The sequence below is a fragment of the Triturus cristatus genome, chromosome 7, assembly GCF_964204655.1.
Source record: "Triturus cristatus chromosome 7, aTriCri1.1, whole genome shotgun sequence".
Classification (NCBI taxonomy): Eukaryota; Metazoa; Chordata; class Amphibia; order Caudata; family Salamandridae; genus Triturus; species Triturus cristatus.
In genome coordinates, this window is record NC_140590.1 from 1,101,564,823 (window position 1) to 1,101,585,974 (window position 21,152).

Consider the following 21,152-nt stretch of genomic DNA (forward strand, 5'->3'; position numbering starts at 1 on the left):
GAAAACTTTAAAGTGTCATATCTTTGGTTCCCCTTTTTGAATTTCTGTCATTTTGGTCATTAAAATATACTTTTTAAACTGTTTAGGTACTACTAAATGCTTTATTTATTTTTTTAACTTACACATTTTCTTACTTTACGCCTGTATGCTCTAGCTAACAAGGGTTGATTGAGGTTTAAATTACGGAAACCTTTACTGAACCTAGCAAGAATAAGGACATTGTCACTTATGTTGGACTAGCATCCACTCCAACTAATAATCCACTTTCTCATAGTGTTCTTTATGCACACTACCTTATATTTGGGACCCAAAAATCTAGAGAAATGTTATATATAATAGCAAATGTCCCATCTTCTCTTGACATAATCTCCAGTCTGTATGTTGTTGACTCTCACTAGTATCATCAGACGGTAATGCACACATGGAGTGTGGTTCTGGAATCTGGATCGCAGGCACTTCAGTTCGCCACTCATATTTGTTTTTCATAGCAATGAATAAATAGCTCTTTGACATTTCTTACTACAGTAATTAACAGTGATTCAAATTGCCCAGTTTACACGTACTCAATGATTGATTAGGCTTGGTGAACTGTTGTTTAAACTCGTGTAATTTCGCATAATCTTACGTTATGAATATTATGCAAAATGTCATAATAAATAAAGTCACATATTTGGAATGTTGTTTGGGAAACATACTATTGCAGGGGAGCAACACAAATGAATCAATGTGAGCAGCTGTTGGTAACACCGTGAAATACATTCTCGTGTCCAAAATGGACGAGAGGATGCATTTCATTCATAAAAGTACGACAAGATGACGGACGGAAATTGTGCTTAATAACACCTAACTTCATATAGATTTTTATATCAAATAAATCGTGTTACTTTGCCCAGACGCATTGATGATCTGGCTGAGCTGAACTTGTCAGTATTTAAAGAGGTTTCAAGGTGACTCCACGTGTCAGCTATGGCCATTTGACCTGCTGCCCTCATATATCGGATGACGCACAGTGGCCTTCCATGGAGGTTGGCTGATGGGGTGACATGGAGAGAGTTGGCCTTGTTTCCGTGTTTCCTCAACCACGGAGTTACCGAGGAGGAATGACACCGGAGAAGAGACTGGGATCCCGGGAATGCCGGTACCCTTGTGAAATTCAACGATAAGTCCTTTCTAGATGTAACAATAGGACAGAAAACCTGTAGTCTGCCCATTGTGCCTTGAAGCCGCAGGTTATTCGGAGGAGATGGGCGCTTTGGACATGGAGGTATAAATCCTGCATGCCCACCTTTCATAGGAATCACACTGCAAGAGCCCAGGGCCTCTTGCTCTGAACCGAGGCCTTTTAATTGATGGACCCCAGGGACCAGATTACTCTCTTTACATTTGTAACTAGTCCTTTTCCCCTAAAAGAAACGGGCTGTTAGTGACAGGCCTCCTTTGACACCAGTTGCTGTATCTCTGACTTTGCCCTGCATCCTCACTTTTCATCTGGTCTGAGAAAGGATGCTATAAACTGATTTTACAGGAATCCGGGATCTTTTGATCACGTTGTTTGCAGTATTTTCAAGGAGGGCCAATGTTGATGTATAACTTACCCTCAGGAAGAATTCAAGAGACAACTTTTGCCGTGGATCCACTAGATGGCGCTGGCATAGTGAGGATCGCTGCTGCAGCATTACGGCGGCTGCTGGCCAAGGTTACAGAGAAATGAATACTCGCAAAAGCATAGTTTCCCGTTTCTTTATGAGACACTTGCAAAGAATAATGCGAACAATAACAAACTGAAGAAGCCAACACAAGTGGCAAAGTATCTGCCTTCTCTCATACTGTCAACATGTTTTCCGTAATCTGCTTCAACTGTATTTATTTCTACATGCAGGGTAGCTTCAGTCAGCTATGGTTTTGTACTGCACCAACAAGCCAGAAGTGTCCCCGTGCGATCAAAAGCTAGTGAAGGGAGCGAACGGGGAATGCGCTTCTGAGGCCACATACAGCACAGCCCTCCATCTCACATTCAGCTCTGGACAGGCGCCCAATTCTTATGGACTGGCCTGTCCGGCGATCTGGCAATGCCTGAAGGGCTTCTCTGACCGGTCAGTGTGAGCGCCCGTTTTCTGAGTCTTTCGGGCATATTTTGTGGTGTTGTGAGGCAGTTTTTACTTTGATCTCGCTGAAATTGCCACAAACAGTGCCTACAGCAAGTACACATGCATGCAGTTCACCATACCTTGCAAAACACTTAACCAGCGTGTCTTTACAAGTTCAGAACTGGCCTGATCTTCAAATGTGGGTCACTCTTTCGCTGTATGATTCGCTAAAGGGGCCACTTTTATTTTGGTGCCCGGGGCCTGTTTTCAGTCCCAGTCTGACCCTGCGTTTAGTGACACAAAAAATAAGCCAAGGGACACCCTCAGGCAAGAGAGAGTCCATGCGCTCAGATGTGGCTTACTATAGCGGGGATTGGCACCCCCGCACCATTGTCTGCCCACGCTCTCTAACCAGCAGTGGCTGGTGGCAGGGGCGGCTGGTGACATTTGAAAGTGGTGCGGCGTAAATACTGTGGCGGGCGAGCGAGCCCGAACCACCTACGGTGGGTTTCAGGGGGTCTCCCCCGAGAAAATATTGAAAAAAGTGGGGGGCAAATGTTGCATTCTAAAGCAAATTTGAGAAGGAGGTGGCTTGGCGAACACATTTCTGGGAGTAACCAGACAAGTCTCTTTGCACTTGCACAGATACATTACTCTCCCTGCATTCACATAGGCACACTACTCACCCTACACTCATAGACCCATTACTCACCCTTCCCTGACATCACTAAGCCTGCATTCACCCATCCACATCACTCACCCTGGACTCTCACAGGCACACTGCTCAACCTGCACTCACATAGACATCACTCACCCTTCTCTGCACTGCACTCAATAGGTTTAATTTATTACAGTCTAGGTATTTGTGATACTATTTAAAAAAAAAAAAATTTTTTTAACAGTATACAGAGAATTCCTTCAATTACATTGCTCACGGTGACCATAATGTGCCATATAGACAAAGCATTAAAACAACAGTGGAAATGATAACACCCTTATATCATTCTGATTCGGTCCTCCAAAAATTCAGTCATTCCAATGTTGGTTTTATGGAAAATAATTATTTAAAAAAATAAACTTATGTGAAACAGGAAACAGACAAAAAATAATTTACATGTGCAACATCATAAAATCGAATATAGATATCCTGCTTGGATCATAGCTAAGGCAGCAGTCAGCTGCAGCGCTTCATGACTTCCAGCCATGTGCATTGCTTAACTATTTATGCTTTTAAAGTGCCCGCCGCCAGTAGCACCAACAGGATTAAATAAAGCAGAGCAAATCTCAGAAGGCTTTGTTTAAACACAATACCGCAGTCCATCCGCTTCTCCAGGTGCGTGCACTCCTGATTATTGATATAGCGCTGTCATTTATAACAAAGTATGAGGCGCTGAGCAGGAGAGATGTTTAATATCCTGATTAATTAGTAATTGTTACCACAGGTGTGTGTATCCAGCGCTGTGCACCGGCAGCGTGTAAAGGGCTGACCTGTGTGTACCCAGAAGAACGTTATACCCAGCAAGGGCTATTAAGTAGTATAGGCACAGAATTGTAGGTCTAGCGCCGTCTGCACTCCATGGTGTGTAGAGTTGTGTATCGGGCTGCGCTGCCTATTACAAACTGCTTATACCTGGCAGTTATATACAGCAGTGTGCCATTAACTGAACATACTCTTGCATATGTGCTATCAGAATAGATTTTCATATAGTTACCACCAACATTTACTCACCAGTGGGAATCAGTGGCTGGACGGGGGGAGGGCAATATAAATAAACACACGCTCTCTGTATTTCGGCCAGCTCTGAAACCTTGAGATTAAAACACCAAGTAACCCACCGCAAGCAATGATAATGCTCAGACCGAGTGGTGCCAACTGCCAGAGTCCTCTCAGCCACATCCGAGAGGCTAAGGAGCTAAACATACCAAAAAAGGCCCATTTCCTCCCTACCTACACAGTTTACGTCGTGTGTTCCTCAGTAGTGAACGTGTCAGACTGCAGCAGTCTGCTCTCCACCGATACCTACGGTGCCTGTGATGTATGCTGACCGCTCTCCACGTCCGAGGGCTTCCTGCGTGCAGGCGCCAGCCGGGAGGCGCGCGTGCCGGAGCGCGTGTCGGTGCCCATTGTTACAGGATGGAGCCATGCATGCTGGGCTTCTATCTTTAGCGCGCTGCGCTCCCAAGAGAGGGGCTGAACTTTGGGAGGACAGGACCACTAACGCCCACTCTCGGTCTTGTTATCTTCAGCAAAGCAAAGGTGTGAATGAGCGGAAAAGTGCCGCTATTTTAATACAGGAAAACTCGCTAACATTCATTTCAAACTGCATACCACAGCCATTTAAATTGAGGCAGAGAAGTAGAGTTGAGTTTTCTCGACCATCAATCACTACGTGCACCCAGTTGCGGCTTGCGGCGGGGGGGGGAAGGGGGGTGGTGTATGTGTCGCGCGGGGGGTATGTGTCTTGCGGGGGGTATCGCGCGTGGGGGGGTGCAAATACATTTTTAAAAATCCTTATCCTACCTGAGGTCTGACTCCTGAGCACGTCCGCGCCGCCTCGGGTCCGTCCGTTGGCGCCTACAGCGGTACAGCCCCTCTCAGGCTCTCAGCCAATCCTGGCACTGCCAGCAGCGCCAGGATTGGCTTAGGGCATGGTTACGGCTCGCCCGCCTGCCCATTAGGAGACCGAGGTTTGAGCCTTTGCTCAACCCTCAGTCTCCTAATGGGCATGCGCCAACCAGAGCAGACACAAGTGCGCATGACTGGGCACAGAGCGAAAATTTGCTCACCTTCCCCAATCATGCGCACTTGTGCTGCTGCCTGTTGCCCCTGCCTGGTCTGTCTGACAATCATGTCAGTCAACATGACGTCGGTCCGCCCACCCCCGGGTGGGCGGGCAACGACATGATTGTCAGTTCTCCTCTTTGAACTTAAGTAAACTGATTCAGTTTACTTAAGATCAAAGAAGACGCCGATGCTGCGGGCGACGGTGCGGGTGGGGGGGGCTACGCCCCCACGCCCTAATGGACGCACCGCCACTGGCTGGTGGACAGAGTGCTGTGGAGTGGTGTGGTAGGGCGGTGGAGGAGCAGGGTGGGGGGTAGTAAACTACGAAATACGGGCAAACAGAGGTAAGTAAGCAAATAAATAAATAAAATGAATTTCATTGCGCACGCTGCAATGCCAAATGCGATGCAGCATGCGCAACGAAATTTGTTTGATTTATTTATTTGTTTACTTACCTCTGTTCAGCCCTATTCTGTTGTTTACTACTCCCCACCTTGCTCCTCCCCGCCCTACCCCACCGCTACGCAGCACTCCCTCCACCAGCCGCTACTGTCTCTAACCCAAAGGAAGAGGAAATCACTGTAAATGAAACGGAGTGTGAGAGGGGAAGAAACAGCCAACATGCCCTCCCGTAGCAGCCACGCAAGGAGTGGGCACTTGTAAACAGCTCCAACGCTCAATTTACAACCAGAGAGGTCCAGGCACAGGGGATTCACAGCTTCTATGACATTGGTTGAGATGTGACTGTTAAACCTTCATGTGTCACATAAAGGTTCCCTTAAAGGGCCCGGCCACAGGTAAAAAAGTGCGCAACAAAGAAATCAATGAAAAGTAGACTTTTGGCATGAAGACTGGTATCAAACATTTAGTTCAAAGTTTGAAACAGGAAACAAATAAACAAAACACCCTGGTGAAACATCAGGCATTTAAAGATTTTGAGGACAGGACGCATGATAAATTAGTGGTAAATTTACAAGCAACTGTAGGTGCATGTTATGCTCACGTAAATCACCATCTGCTCTACTGGCTGCAACTAGGATTGTAGGAAGTGTCAGTTAGCTTTTGGGTAATGCGTTCTTTAGTTGCTTTTTAACTTTAGGCAATGTATTCTTTAGTTAGTGCCCCTACTATCTAGGCAAGGATAAGTCACAATGAATTTACATAAATTTGAATTTGGAGAAAGGCTGTTGGGCTTTCCAGAAACGTCTCTTTCAGACGGGACATCATTTGTGTGGTCTTCCCCAAAACCTTTTACCTTCATCCATCCTGTTTTTTTAATTAGTTTTAGTTGGCTTTAGGTCTCTGCATTTTACCACTGTTCTCTCCCTAAAACTTGGTGAAATTGACCTTATTGACACATTTAATGTACTTGTAAGTCCCTAGTATATGATATGATAGTATGTGATATTACATGTACACAGATCCTGTAAATTAAATGCTACTAGTGGGCCTACAGAAACCATTGTGCCTCCCACTAGAGTAGCACTGTAAATGTCTCAGACCTGCTATTGCAGTCTTTAGTGTGGTTTTAAACTGATAAATCTACCACTTAAGCAAAACCTTTTACCAGTCCTAAACCTTCCCTTTTTTAATACATATGTCACCCCTAAGGTAGGAATTACAAGCCCATCGGGTAGGGTGCATTGCATTTAAAATACATGACACGTGTTCTTAAGTTTTACATGTCCTGGTAGTCAAAAACTCCTAAATTCGTTTTTCACTGTTGTAAGGACTATCTCTCCCAGTGAATAATATTGGATTAACTTATTACATTTAAGAAGTGCTATCTTTTTTTTGGGAGCAGATATGAATGTCAAGTTTGGACTCAAATAACTCATAATTTAACCTCCTCCTAAATGGTAATGTCCGATTTTAAGTTGTAGTTCTGAAAATGTCACTTTCAGAAAGTTTATAACCTGACAGAGAGACATACTGTTAAGGAGATAGAGGTGGGATCCATAAGCAGTCAATATATAAAAGAGAGGACCCCATAACATGGATTTGTTAAGAAATTACCAAGGCAGCATTACTGTTACCCGCCTTATTCTTTTAGACCTATGTTACCTGAATTTTTAAAAGGGTTTTCACATATCCCACATATCTATATCTGCGCTACAACCTTATACTGGATGCATACTAAATTGATCAAAACACAAAACAATAGACAAGAGGTGGGTGTTCTTTCTTGTGCGCATATAGACTGTCCACAATGTGTATTCAACTAAATATACATATCAAAATGACAATTGACTCCACAGTCAAACAACAGACATGAATATAAAACATATGCATTTGCATATTTACAAAAATATTATTTAAATACTTTCATATAAACATAGAAAAGTGTCCAACATAAATAATATTTGGACAGCGGAGATACAACAGTATCCTCCTGGTGTGTTGTTGTAAGAACAACAGGTGGCCCTATGTGGGTGGGACACAGTAACTTACTCTTAGTCAGTTGTAAGAGATGTATGAGGCCTCTTAATTACTGTCCTTTGCCACTTAATTACCTTGTGAGGGTGTATGTGCACTCATAACAAACCTTTGATGCCAACGCGTTTCATCCTTCTAGGTGTGCCAGACATTTACTTGATGAAGGTCTTCTTCAGGGCTTACAGGCTTTTATGGAGGACACTACATATAAAACAAAAATCAAGAAACGTGTGTCACATTTTGAAAATGAGTGGGAAACCTCTTAATTGTGTACACCTCAGAATTCAGACAGGTAGTCCTAGAAGTTCACATTCCTTTTGGTCTGGGATCATATAGGTCAACACTCAATGGTTATCTCCCCTGTGGAGATAGTTACATTCTGGGTTGTTTGATGGGTTGATAGGGTACTCCGCCTTTAAAGAACAGCTTCTGGAGAGGTGAGAAAGGAGGAAAGAACAGGTGGGCAAATAGTTAATTTGTGACCTTTGTTCTAGTGTGGTAAATAAACTCAGAGGTGGTCAAGTGTATCTTACTTCATGGACAAAGTGGCTTATCTTCTTAAAAAATGCTGTTATATTGAGCCCTGGTGTAGAGGCCCCCTTTTCCAATGTTTCCTGTTTACAGCCTCTACAATGATATAATGCATAACAGTGCATGCTAGTTGGAGCCAGGGGTGATGCCACACATAAACATATGTAAATCTTTCCTGTCCTATCATATTTTATCACCTGAGGCTATTGCTGTGCATGCTCATGGTTCTTTAATTGTAGCGCTCTGAAATCAGCCTTTGCACATGGCGGGGAGACAAAAACAAACATAAGAGAAAATATTCAGCTGATTGCTCTGCCAGTAAAGAAAGGGCACTTGAGTGCACTGTTTTTTCAGGATCATACCTTGGACAGAACATTTTTCTCCTGTCTGTGTTGCCAGAACATTGCTGGTTCTCATGCACACTTGTAATCAAGTCCCTGCTGCATTTGAACCCCTCATGGCTGGACATGATACAGCGGTCACACTGGCTACTTAGGAGAAGTAGCTCTCCATGTCCCTGGTGACTGGAGCCCCATGTTCGCTAAGCTTTGTGTTTTGAAAAAGTTTGAGGTTGTAGTTTTTAACTGGTGGGGTGTAGAAAGCTGGACACCTTTGCAGATGTCCCCCCACTCATTGCCCCTATCTGAACTTCTAGATGGATTTGGATTCTGACAGTTTCAAAGTGCTCCAGTGCCAGTTTTCTTGCCATTAAAAACACAGGTGCCGATCACGATCCGGTAAAAAATATCCCCGTGCGACTCGTATCCGGTCTTTTTACCGTACGAATCGTACAAGTGCCGTACGAACTGGCAATCACGATTCGCATGGTAAAAAGTCCATACGAACCGCATAGGGAATCATTCCCCACACGTCCTCGGGTCGGAAAATGTGTCTGACACGTCCTCGTACGATTTACCGTACAAACGTGAAAGGTGAAGTCCGACCGAGGAATCACGATCCATCCCGTGCGTCTGAGGTTACAACCGGATGGAAAAATCACCGTCCGCACCGAACTCCCATAGCAACCATGGAGACGTGCCCGCATACGCGCCGACCCCCCCCAGCCCCCGTAGGTACGCACCGACCCCCTCCCCAGCGCCCATAGGTACGCGCCGACCCCCTCCCCAGCCCCCGTAGGTACGTGCCGACCCCCACCAGCCCCCGTAGGTACGCGCCGAACCCCCCTGTATGTACACCCGTGTACGTGTCGAACCCCCCCGTGTACGTTCGAGTCGTACCCCCCCGTGTACGTTCGAGTCCAACCCCCCCGTGTACGTTTGAGTCGTACCCCCCCGTGTATGTTCGAGTCGAACCCCCCCCGTGTACGTTCGAGTCGTACCCCCCCCGTGTACATTCGAGTCGTACCCCCCCGTGTACGTTCGAGTCGTACCCCCCATGTTCGTTCGAGTCGAACCCCCCCGTGTACTCGAACGTACACGGGTGGGGGTACGACTCGAACGTACACGGGGGGGTTCGACTCGAACGTACACGGGTGTACATACAGGGGGGTTCGGCGCGTACGTAAGGGGGCTGGGGGGGGTCGGCACGTACGTACGGGGGCTGGGGGGGGGTCGGCGCGTACGTACGGGGGCTGGGGGGGGTTCGGCGCGTACGTACGGGGGCTGGGGGGGTCAGCGCGTACGTACGGGGGCTGGGGGGGGTCGGCGTGTACGTACGGGGGCTGGGGGGTCGGCGCGTACGTACGGGTGCTGGGGGGGGTCGGCGCGTACGTACGGGGGCTGGGGGGGGTACGGTGCGTACCGGGCCACCTACTCTGGTCGATTCGCGCCGTACTTCGCTTTTGCGGCACTTTTTGGGTGCCGTGAAAATATTGCCGTCCGGACTGCTGTCGGTTCGAATCGTAATTCCTGGGTCGTGAATCGCTGCCTGAAAGCGTCCCGACGTCACGTCACAGCATTCCCGGATCACATTCGTATGTATATTTTCGTCGGTCGGTGTTTTTTACGATTCGTACGGAAATGGTGTTTCCGTGCGAATCGTAATTCCATGTTTGTAAAGTTTTACGACCGGGTACGAGTCGGACGGGGAAAACGCTCCGACCGACGGTTCGTACCCGGTTTTTACCGGATCGTAATCGGCACCTAAATGTCTAATTGTAACCCAATTGGCAAGAACATTAGCACCCTTGTAAGTCCCTAGCAAATGGTACCTGTGGTAGCCAGTGCATGGGTACTAAAGCGGCTCCCTATGGGCTTCAGCATGTCTTATGCAAACCACAGGGACCCCCTCAAAACCTACATGAAAACTACCATTTCACGATGCATGAAAGGGTGCAACCACTTCTGAAAATACAACAGTGCACACTGCCTGTGTGCAATGCCTTAACACTGCATGAACTATATGTAAGTCACCCCTACAGCAGTACTTAGGAGCCCTAAGGCAGAGTGCATTACAGGTTATGTGAGGACATATCTGCATGAGCAGATATGCCACTGTACTGTACAGTTTCACATTGATTAAAATACATATATATATTTTAAAGAATTCGTAGACTTATAAGTGACTTAATTCATTCTGAACAAAAAGATAAGTGAGGTATGAGTGAAGTGTGAATATTGTTATATCAGGTGTGAATAGTGTGATATAGGATCGCATCCAAAGGGAACATGTTTATTATCAACTACCTTGTCATTCATACTGATGCCAATAGTGGATTCATCAAAACGTGTATGAGGGGGCACCTTGAAGTTGCCCCCTGAAACCTTCCAACCTCTTAGTGCGCTGACTGACTGGTATCTTCCAGCCTGCCAGGACAGTCATACCCCTAAGGTGAGCTGCCTGATGTGCCCCATGAAATAAGGAGTCCGCCACCTTGATGTTGGTGGAAATAGGAGCTCTGGGCCAGGATTATGCCCACTCCCCACTGGAAGTGGTCATATAGGTGGCATATTGACTCCAAGGGCAAGTCCCTGCACTCCCCTTAGTGACCCTAAATACAGTATTTAGGTGGCCCCTTGACACCAGGACCTTAGATTCATCTGACGGAAGATATAAGAGGACAAAGGAGCCAAAAAAGTGAGAACTGCAGACTACTGGTGGACTTTGGTGCCTAATCCTGTCTGCCTACCTGCTTCTGTTCCTATAATTGCAACAATCTGACTCTTCCTGCATTTGTGCTTCCTCCAACAGACTCAGAGGGCCTCCAGCACTTTTCCAAGCTGCAGAAAACAATTGCAATATCCGGTTCACCGTTCTGCTTATCATTAAGTTCACAGACACAGTAGCTTCCCAGGTAGAGGTCATCGTGCTTCTTGGACCCGACAAACAGAGCCCCCCCATTTGGAGCACACTGACTTGTCCCCAAGTCCCCCTCTGCAGCCTGTTTATAGGTGCCCCCTTCTTTCTTACAGTGTAGTATGCAAGGCTACCAACCCATCCAGAACGTCTGCACTCAGGTACTGCAGGGCAGGTAAACTTGAAATACAGGGTGGTACATTTTACCTTGGCCCCCTACACCCTTAACTCCACTTACTCTGTGTGTGTTCAACAATTGCATTAGAACTACCCTCTGATAAGCCTAAACTGTCTGCCCACACTACCACAAAAGAGAGCATTTGGGATTATTAATGTAAACCTTGTAAGCCATTAAGGGTCATCTGGACTTTCTACACACCTCGTTTTGGTATGCTACATAAAAAGCCAGCTTCTATCAGCTGGCATCTCTGACAAATGCCCGTGTTTCGCTCAAAGGATTTATACTTATCCCCTTAGCTGCTGGACCTTCCCACCCACAGTTGAGCCCTTTTTTGGCTATTTGGGGTAGTTCTGACTTCCATAACTTTTCCACATAAGCTTTCCTCGCCAAATTTGTGTTCTTTTTTCCAACACCCTGTGGATTCTAAAGGTACTCAGGGTTTGTCTGAGAGAAAAGGCAAAGTAATAACAAATATTGAGTTTATTGAAAAAAATAGGAAAAAGTGTTCCAGATAAGGCATTTTTAAGAGGTAGTCTATTTTCTAATTTTTTGCTGCTCTCAACCCACTTCCACTTTGCTGTAGAAACCAGTGTGAAATCCATGAGTGATCTAGACAAACTATAGATTTTTAGTAGACAAAATACCCAATACATCAAGGTGTCATATGTGTAGATCCCTTAAGGTTTTCTAGGGCAATTAATAGTTGAAATTAAGAAATATTGAAAATGAGAAGGAAATAAAGGTATTTTTGATAACATTTTCATCTGTAACATTTGTAACAATTAGTAATTTGAAAAATCTATATTCCATTTTTTCCCCATGTCCCTTCAATTTTGGGGGGATATATAGTGTTTGTAGAATCTCCAGGAACCTAAGGTGCACAGAGCCACAACTGAGCTGCACTTTACAATGGTTTTTCAATGAGTACTGGGTATAGAGCAATTCATATAACAACATAGGCAGAGTGAACATCAGGTAAATAGGAAAGCTATGTATTTCTGAAATAGGCACAAGACCTGGAGTTTAGGAAGCGTGTTTATTTGTGCTTCTCTGAACTTGTTGGTACCAGTACTAGCATATGATGTAGTGTGTATTTTTCTACATTTCTTCTTTTTTATACACAGTCTTACATTTGAAAATCACAAATGCAGCAAATTCCAAATGGTAGTAACAACTGTTCTACAGCTCCCACATGTCTTCCAATAAAAATGGTACCTCACTTGTGTAGGCAGACCTAGTGGTGGAACAAAAATTGCCAAAAATGCAACATGGATGCATCTCATTTTTCTACTGAAAACAGATGCTTTTGTTATGTAGGTAGCTCTAGACTTTGCACCCTAGCTCAGCCATCACCTAGGAAAACCTGGCCAACCTGTACATTTTTTTAAACTAGAAACCTAGGGGTATCCAGGGAAGACTGACTTGCAAGGCTCTTACCCCTTTATTTTTTAACCAAGAATCCATTGCAAACTCCAAAAACAGATTATCCTCAAAGTTCTCTGCTGGAAAGGTCTGAAATCTGTAGGGAGCCACAAACTTCCTTCCACCCAGAACTTCCAAATGTCTTGAAATAAAAATGGTACCTCACTTGTGTGGGTAGACCTAGTGCCAGCGTGAGGAAACAGCCCAAAAAGCAACATGGACGCATCATATTTTTCCTCCCAAAACCCACCATTTTTTTTCAATGTGGACAGCTCTAGATTTTGAACCCTAGCTCAGCCGGCACCTAGGGAAATCTATACAACCTGCACACTTTAGAAAAGTAGACAACGAGGAGTATCCAGTGTGGGCTGACTTGCATGGCTCTCACCATGTTTTTTTTACCTAGAATCCCTTGCAAACCTCAACCTTTGACGAAGAAGACACATTATTCTTACATTTCCGTGGTGGAAAGTTCTGAAAACTGCGGGAGGACACAAACTGCCTTCCACCTTGCGTACCTTCAGGTCTCCCAATACAAATGCCACCTCACTTGTGTGGGTAGGAATAGTGCCTGCAACAGAAAACGGTCCAAAATGCATCAAGGACGCATCTAATTTTTCTCCCGAAAATTGACCCTTTTTTAGGTTGAGCCTGGCCATCGCATGCGTTGCTCTGCTTGGCATGTTGTGTTGGAGTATGGACTTAAGGCCCCTTCCACTCTCCACCCATATTTGTCATTGGCTTGAGTCATTGTCCTTCATAAATGCTGGCTTCTGATTCGTTAGTAGGCTTGTTAGTCCCTTCTTAGTACCGCTTTGTCTTCATTTGTAACCCCCATGAGGACTGGCCCTTTTACTTTGGTTGTTACACGATATGTCTTATTTCGTCTGTAGGCACTATTTTCTTTAATGAGTTTCTCCTACTGCAGGCACAACATGCTTTCCTGCAACATTCAGCTTGCCATGCGCACTTTTGCAGGGCACTTTTGGAAAAAATTATGTTTTTGGTAAAAGCACCCCATACCATGCTTTCATTTTAATAACAGACACAGACCTTTCTTTTGAGATGGCTCATCCAAATAAAGGGGCATGGCTTCCATTAATGTGAAAGCGCAGCATGGGGCACTTGCACACAACAAGCATTTGCAATGCAATAGGCCTAGCACTTTAGAAACTTTGACCTATTGGTATTGTAAATGATAATGCCTTTTATTATTGCAGGCTTTTTAAACACAAAAAATGCATTGTCATCTACAGTGCCAATAGCTCAAAATCTCACAATTGTGAGACCTATTGCCTTGCAAGCGCTTGTTTCCAATGTGGGTAGCTTTGAACCCTAGCTCAGCCAACTCCTAGGGAAACCTAGATAGCAAGGGAAGTCTAGTGTAGGGTGACTTGCATGCCCCTCAACAGGTTTTGTTCACCCAGAATTCCCTGCAAAGCTAAAAATTTGCCTAAACCTATTCTCCTTGCATTTCTGTGAGGATAAATCCTGGAATCGGCAGGCAGCCACACATTTCCTACAACCCAGCGTTCCCTGCAAGTCTCCCAATAAAAATGCTTCCTCAATTTTGTGGGTAAGCCAAGTGTCCAAGGCAGGGAAGGACCTGTCTTTGCAAGGGGGACACTTCCCTTTTTGAAGGCCATCTAGGGAAATCTACCAAACACAGACAATTCTGAAAACGAGATACGTGGGGGAGCTCAGGGAGATGTGGCTTGCGTGGATCCTCTATTATTTGCTTACCCAGAATCCAGTGCAAACCTCAACTTTAGCTAAAAAGTCACATTTTCTCCATATTTCTGTGTAGGAAAGTTGTGGGGTCACTGGTCTGCCATGAATTTCCTACAACCCAGCATTCCTCCAAGTCTTCTAGTATAAATGCTAACTCACTTTTGTGGGTGGGTCAAGTGCCCCAAAGCTACAAGAAGCCAGCGTTGAATATGGTGAGCTTTTGGAACACTTATAAATCATTGATTATAGAACATATCTGCAGAAGACCCACACCTGAGCCTATAAATTGAGTGCATTACTGGCTCGAATTATCAGGCCAACACAACCGTCTAAATCAATCCTCACTATAACTACACCACAGAATAGTCAGGTCACCACCCAATTGGAGATGGATACAGCTTCAGGGGGCGATTCTAGTGGGTAGGTTGTCTCTCTTTGGACATTAGACAGATCTTTGACACATTAAGCTGATATTTTATGATTGCTGCTCTCAAGTGCTTCTATTCACATTCTACTTATATCTGCTCAGTGCAATTATTTTTGGCCTCTCCCACATTGAGGGTGCAGACAGGCCAACATATCTCGATTCATAGTTGGTAAATTGCGGCACCAGACCGGGCTGTCCGCTATCACAGCTTCTTTTTGTATTAGTACTAGAAACCTTAGCACAACAAATAAGGCAGGATGTGCAGGATTGAGGGATTCCTGTAAGACCCATGACCCATGCAATATCATTATATGCCGATGATATCACACTGTATATGAAAGACCTTCACACAGACCTGGCGGAAATGGCCCGACTGTTTACTACATTTCCAACAATATCTGGTCTATATATTAATGTTGAAAAATCCTATGCATTCTCGTTCGATGACATCTATGACAGACCATTTTTAACCTTCAGTGAACTGAGGATCCAAGTCATTCCCCGGACAGTCCTTTACTTGAGAATACAAGTTTACTAAGATGCTGTGGATATACTGGAAGTTATTCTCCCAAAAACTATAACAACCCTCAAGTCACAGATTAGTTTTCTGGGTTACTTTGCCACTTCTGGATCGGACTGACTGGCCCCCACCAGGATGGGTATGTTACTGTGCCTCTACCACTTTGTAAAGATACCAGTTATTATCTCTGTTTGTATCTTTAAACTACTTAATAGCCTATTGATTGATTCAAGTTGGGGCAGCAGACACCACAGGGTTAGACTATTCAAACTAAAATTACCAGCCAGCAAGAGAGGGATGGGTGCTCCAGGTTTCTAAATTATTGGCTGGCAGGGCAAGTGAAAAGGCTATCCTCTTGGCTAGATGGATGAAATCTGACAGAGATTGGCAATAGAAATGCTATGCTTAATTGAGTCAAACTCCACATTTTGATCTGCCTGGGCTCTGCCTTGCCTACTGATAGCCTCCTTTACTACAGATCACCCTTGCATATTGGAAGATGGCTTTAAGCTATACTGACCTTCAAGCTCTTTATGCCACCAAAAAAACCTCTACTCAACCTCCCCATAACACATGGGATTCTAATGGCAAACAGGATACACCCCTGGATGCAGGGAGGGCTCACCACTGTTGGTGATGTCTTCTGAATCATACAGATTTTATACATACACAGGGCCTATCAGATATACTAGTTTTAACCCATACTAGCGTCACATGCTATGTAACTATCACTGTGAGGCACCGAACCTCCCACACATGAGTTAGTTTAGGCAATGTATACAATCATCATGGCAGACACTTAGTCCGTTGGTTATACCGTGGCCTCCGTGCACACCCAATAGTCATTCTGAACCCTTGTAGGCTTAAGGGAAGGATTACCTGGCCGGCAGTCTTCATGATGAGGAATGGGCCTTCCCTATAGAATAGCCCCATAAAATTTCACGCAGCTCCCACTTCAAATGTATTCAATTCTCCATATTACATTGGGCTTCCCTCACACTGCATCGACTCAACACAATGTTCCTCACAGGCCCTTCCACATGTCTCCATTGTTACACCCCTAACACTATCCGCCTACATATCTTATGGGACTGCCCAGTATTATCCTCTTACTGAAATCAAATCAATGCAACCCTGTTGAAACTCACTGTGCAAAATCATATTCAGTTGGTGGATCATTGTATTTTAGGTTTGTTCCTTAGGCTCAAGGGAAATAAAATGGTGTCTAGCTTTGTAGACTTAGCGCTCTTATTGGCAAAATGCCTCTTGATGAGGAGGTGAAAATTCCTAACGGTGCCCATGGTTTCCTAACAGCAGGAGGAAGTGGATAAATGGGTATTATTGGAGAGTGGTGCACTGCGCCGAGAAGAGTACTGGGCCCTTCGGAAGAAACCTATAGCACTGGAATGGGATACATTGTTGGAATACTTCAAGGCCCTAGATAACACAGATACTTAGACTACACTACCTACCCTTCCTTCAGATAAGCTCTTTAATTTTAATTATAGAGGTGCCTACACCCCTCCTGAAAGCACACCCTGTTATAATGTCCCTGGGACTGAGCTAGGATCACTAACACACATTGAAACTTCTGCAGGCATCTGGCTAACTCCTTGCACCCATTGGTTACTGTGCTACAAAAATATCAATAAACAACAGAATGCCAATACTGATATACAATTTCATCTCACAATGGCCACACAATGAAATGAAACAATGTAGGCACAAAACCTCTGTTTTCATACAAATTAATCAGAATGTATTCATAAACATCATCACATGTATGAATTCCAAGGACACAATTAAATCACATAAAAAAATTCTCACCACATCACAAAAATCTCCTTACTACAGCATTCATCAACCCAGCGTCACATCACTTGCACACCCATTCCATCCAACCTTTTCTAGCATACTTTCACAAACATCCACTACTTGCACTCCCCACACATTACAGCAGCCCTACACCCTGCCCTCTTTACACAATAACAAAACAATACCCAATGAAAAATACAATTAAATTAAAGGCCAAAAAAGAAAAGGTTTGAAGAACTCCTATACATTTTTCAATTCTTTACATATTAGATACACTCAATTGGCCACACGAAGGTTGACGTGTTTCGAACCCCCCAAATCCGGGGTTCTCCTCAGGACCAGAAAGCTGCAACAAAACACACACAACATTTACCTTCGTTGTTACTAAATAACATCAATGGCCCCTCTCTTCTGCCCTGCCCCGTTTCCCACCATCAGCTTACCTCAATCAAATCGCTAGATCAACCGATCTAAGCTTCAAAACAAACCAAACTTTGTCTGAAAAAACAACAATATGTCTCCAATAAGTATGTTGGTCATAATGTGTTAATAAACAATCTTTAAAAAAACCAAAGGGTCTTACATTATTCACAGCGGTCGGTCATAAACCGCAAGTTGTTCTTCCCGATACATTGTGTAAATTGTTTTCAACTAGGAATCCTTCATTTGACCCAGGGGAAAAGGAACAAGAATATTTACGAATTTAGGATTCACATCAGCCGGGATGGAAAGGAACCAGACTTTTAAAGAGACTACTCTACCTTTTCAGTTGAAAACGCCCGTAGACGCCTGGGTTACTTTTTTTAGAGTTGGGTGTGGCTCGCGTCCCTTTTCCTGTGAAGGAGAAAAAGGACAGAGCCCTATATTAACACATAAACTGGGCACCTGCAGTTTTAAAATCATCATCTTGCTTGATGCTAACTGCTAGAATTATACAAGGGCACTCTGTCTTTAACAGCACACTTAGCTTGTCATGCACAGAAATCTATCATGTGATCTAAAACGCTTTTTCTCTCGGACACACATACCTTAAACGCAAATCAATCCACCCCAAACCTCTCCGCGGATCACCAGAAAGTTTGGTGATAACTTGACATGGAAGCGGAAGCCGGTAATTATCTACGCTCAGGCTTCAGCATTAGTCGCAATGCATGCTGGGACAGAGAGTTGGCTCTGTAAAGCGGAGCCTCTAATGACACATAATACAAATGTGCCTTCTGTTATGGGGACCTAAAGAGGTGGCCATTAAAATCAGGAGGTCAATAAATAATCACGAGCAATACTCAATGATTTTTTGCGGAAGCGCTGGAAATGAGGTTCTGTGATTTCACACTGCATTCTGGATGATGAAGTCATCCATTCTATTAGTGAAACCCCTAGTGCCTCTTAGTTTGTGAGCCAATGTTTCACATAATGATATTCCTTCATGCAAAGTAACATGCAAAGGTTCCAATGACATGCATAGGTGGATGCATTCTTATAAGCCCTACTTTGCCAATGCTGGAATCTATATTATTCTCTCAGATGTCAAAATGCGGGTTGGAACAGTAAGATGGTTTGAATCATAATATGATTTATCTCATATGTGGCAGTAGTCTACAAATCATAATTTAAAAATCTCTGACAATTTGTTCAATCCATCAACCGCCGTATTGAATTTAATAATCAACGTAACATCTCTCCGAATCAGTTTTGCATCCAAATCCCCTCCTCGGCAGTCTTGTTCCACTTTCAAGATAACTGTCCATTTTAATTCCTTATCAGAGTGTGCATTCAATCTCCAATGGTTCACTAACAGTGCTGTCTGGACATTTTTAGGTATCCTCGATTTGTGTTGAGAGATTCTATATCGCATTTCTTGATTTGTTTTGCCTATGTATAATTTCATACAAGGGCATAATATGCCATAGACAAAATTTTGGGATTTACTGTTCGTAAAAGAATCATGTTTCCAATTAATGAAATTATGGGTGAACAACGAGCCCTCTTGCGTAGATTCGCAACATTCACAGGTACCACATTTATGGTGTCCGGGGACTGGAGGCAAGCCTACAAAATCCCATACTGTGCTCTTCCTTGTTTAAGGTATTGCAGCTCTTACCACTTGATTTGAAATGCTTCTATCTTTTTTAAAAGCAAATAGTGGAACTGAAGCTAAGGACTGGTCCAAGTTTTTTATCAAGCCCTTTCTTGTTTTTTGGCAACAATACCAAGGCACATCTACAGAATATGACATAATTACTGCCCACAGTGATGATGTCCAGTTCAGGGAAGGATGGTTGGGTTCTAATTAGTTCTCATACAGTCACAGTTTGCATAACTTCATTACTAAAGGAAAATAATCTACTATATTCTAGTATGTCATACTGTCTACTGTAAAGAAAGACAACTACTGTGACCATTGTCCTACCTATTTCATAAACTGTTATAATCTATTGATGTTTATTGCATGATGTTGAATGTGTTCAATTTAAAAATGCAATTAAGTTTGTGGACAAAATTGCAATCATACAGCAAACTGAACATCTACTACGTTCTGACAGAGGATGAACATGGCAAGTGGGCCAGGCATTTACCCATATGTCTCATAGTAATTCAGTATCTAGGTGAGAGAGGCACCTATGGGTTTGAATTTATAGATGAAGTCATGGCATGGGTACCTGTACTAACTTCACTATATGATTTTCTACCTATGCAGTAACCTTGGCAAAGCACACCTACCATAAGCTTTTCCTACGGGTTCATGTCTCTGTCCTCATCAGAGTCCAGAGGAATCCTGTATAATTGCCAAGTGAACCTATACTAATGCCTTCCACCCCAGCTCCTTGAAGCGCAGGAAACCGTGTCTTTCATGCACTATTAGTGCACTTACTGTGCTAAATCCAACTCCTTACAGTCTGTGGATGCAAATTGAGGCCTCATTCCTCAAACTGAGTGTGTATATATAAGGCAAACATGCTGGGAAATACTGCATAAGTACCCTAGAGGAATAAGGCAAACAAATGTCCTGTGGGACTCATTCAGGTGACACTTCTACTTTTGCTTTGACTTTTGCTTTGACAGTGTGAAAACTCTATTACAAACATGTATCATGCCCAATGGTATTGAAAAAGTGTACAGGACACAATATATTATTTGATAATTTTCTTCACATCTTATCCTAAAGATGTGAAAACAACCATGAAGTGTAATATGTCAAACAGAGGTCCTGTGGGACTTATTCACCAAGATTTATACTTGCTTTGAAAGTGTGCACACTCAATTAGTAACTTGTATCATAACCAATGTTATTGAAAAGGGGTGCATGACACAAATTGTGAATGAATACATAACTTCCCTAACAAGCACTTAAAAATCTATTCAAGTCCTTAACACTTTTCCACACAGGGTACTCCCTGAAAAAGTGGCATATGTGCTGTCCACCTATATGTCCAGTGTGTGGACTTTATGCAATTGTCAACTGGCTAACAGAACACCTACCACATTCTGACAGCAGGTAAAGGTGTCTATCAAGCCATAAGGAAATCCATGATTTCTTGCAGTAGAGGAACTAAAATTCTGTGGCTTCTTGCTTAGAAAAAGTAGTGGTCTATGGATCGTAGGTATCCATTCACAGCCATTGAGCGGTTTACCTAATGGCAGCTCCACCTCAATCAATTTCCCAGTACTTCACTTTAGAATGATACACCATAATACAAGCAGAAAAACACATGGCTGGCTAAGATGGGCACTGGGGACAGTAAACATGAATCTCCTGCCTCTTTCGCTGCTTAGAGCAGACTTTACAATGATGACATGGTTGAACCTTTTTTGGTGTTGTAGGAAGGCAATCAGCAAAGTGTCACTCCTGTAGCCTTTCCACGTCCTCCAGAACATATTAAGTAGTGGCTGCTGCTTCTTTACAAGTAAAACTTTCAATAACAGACAATTTAAAGTTAAAAAAATACATGAGTCTTCTTGTG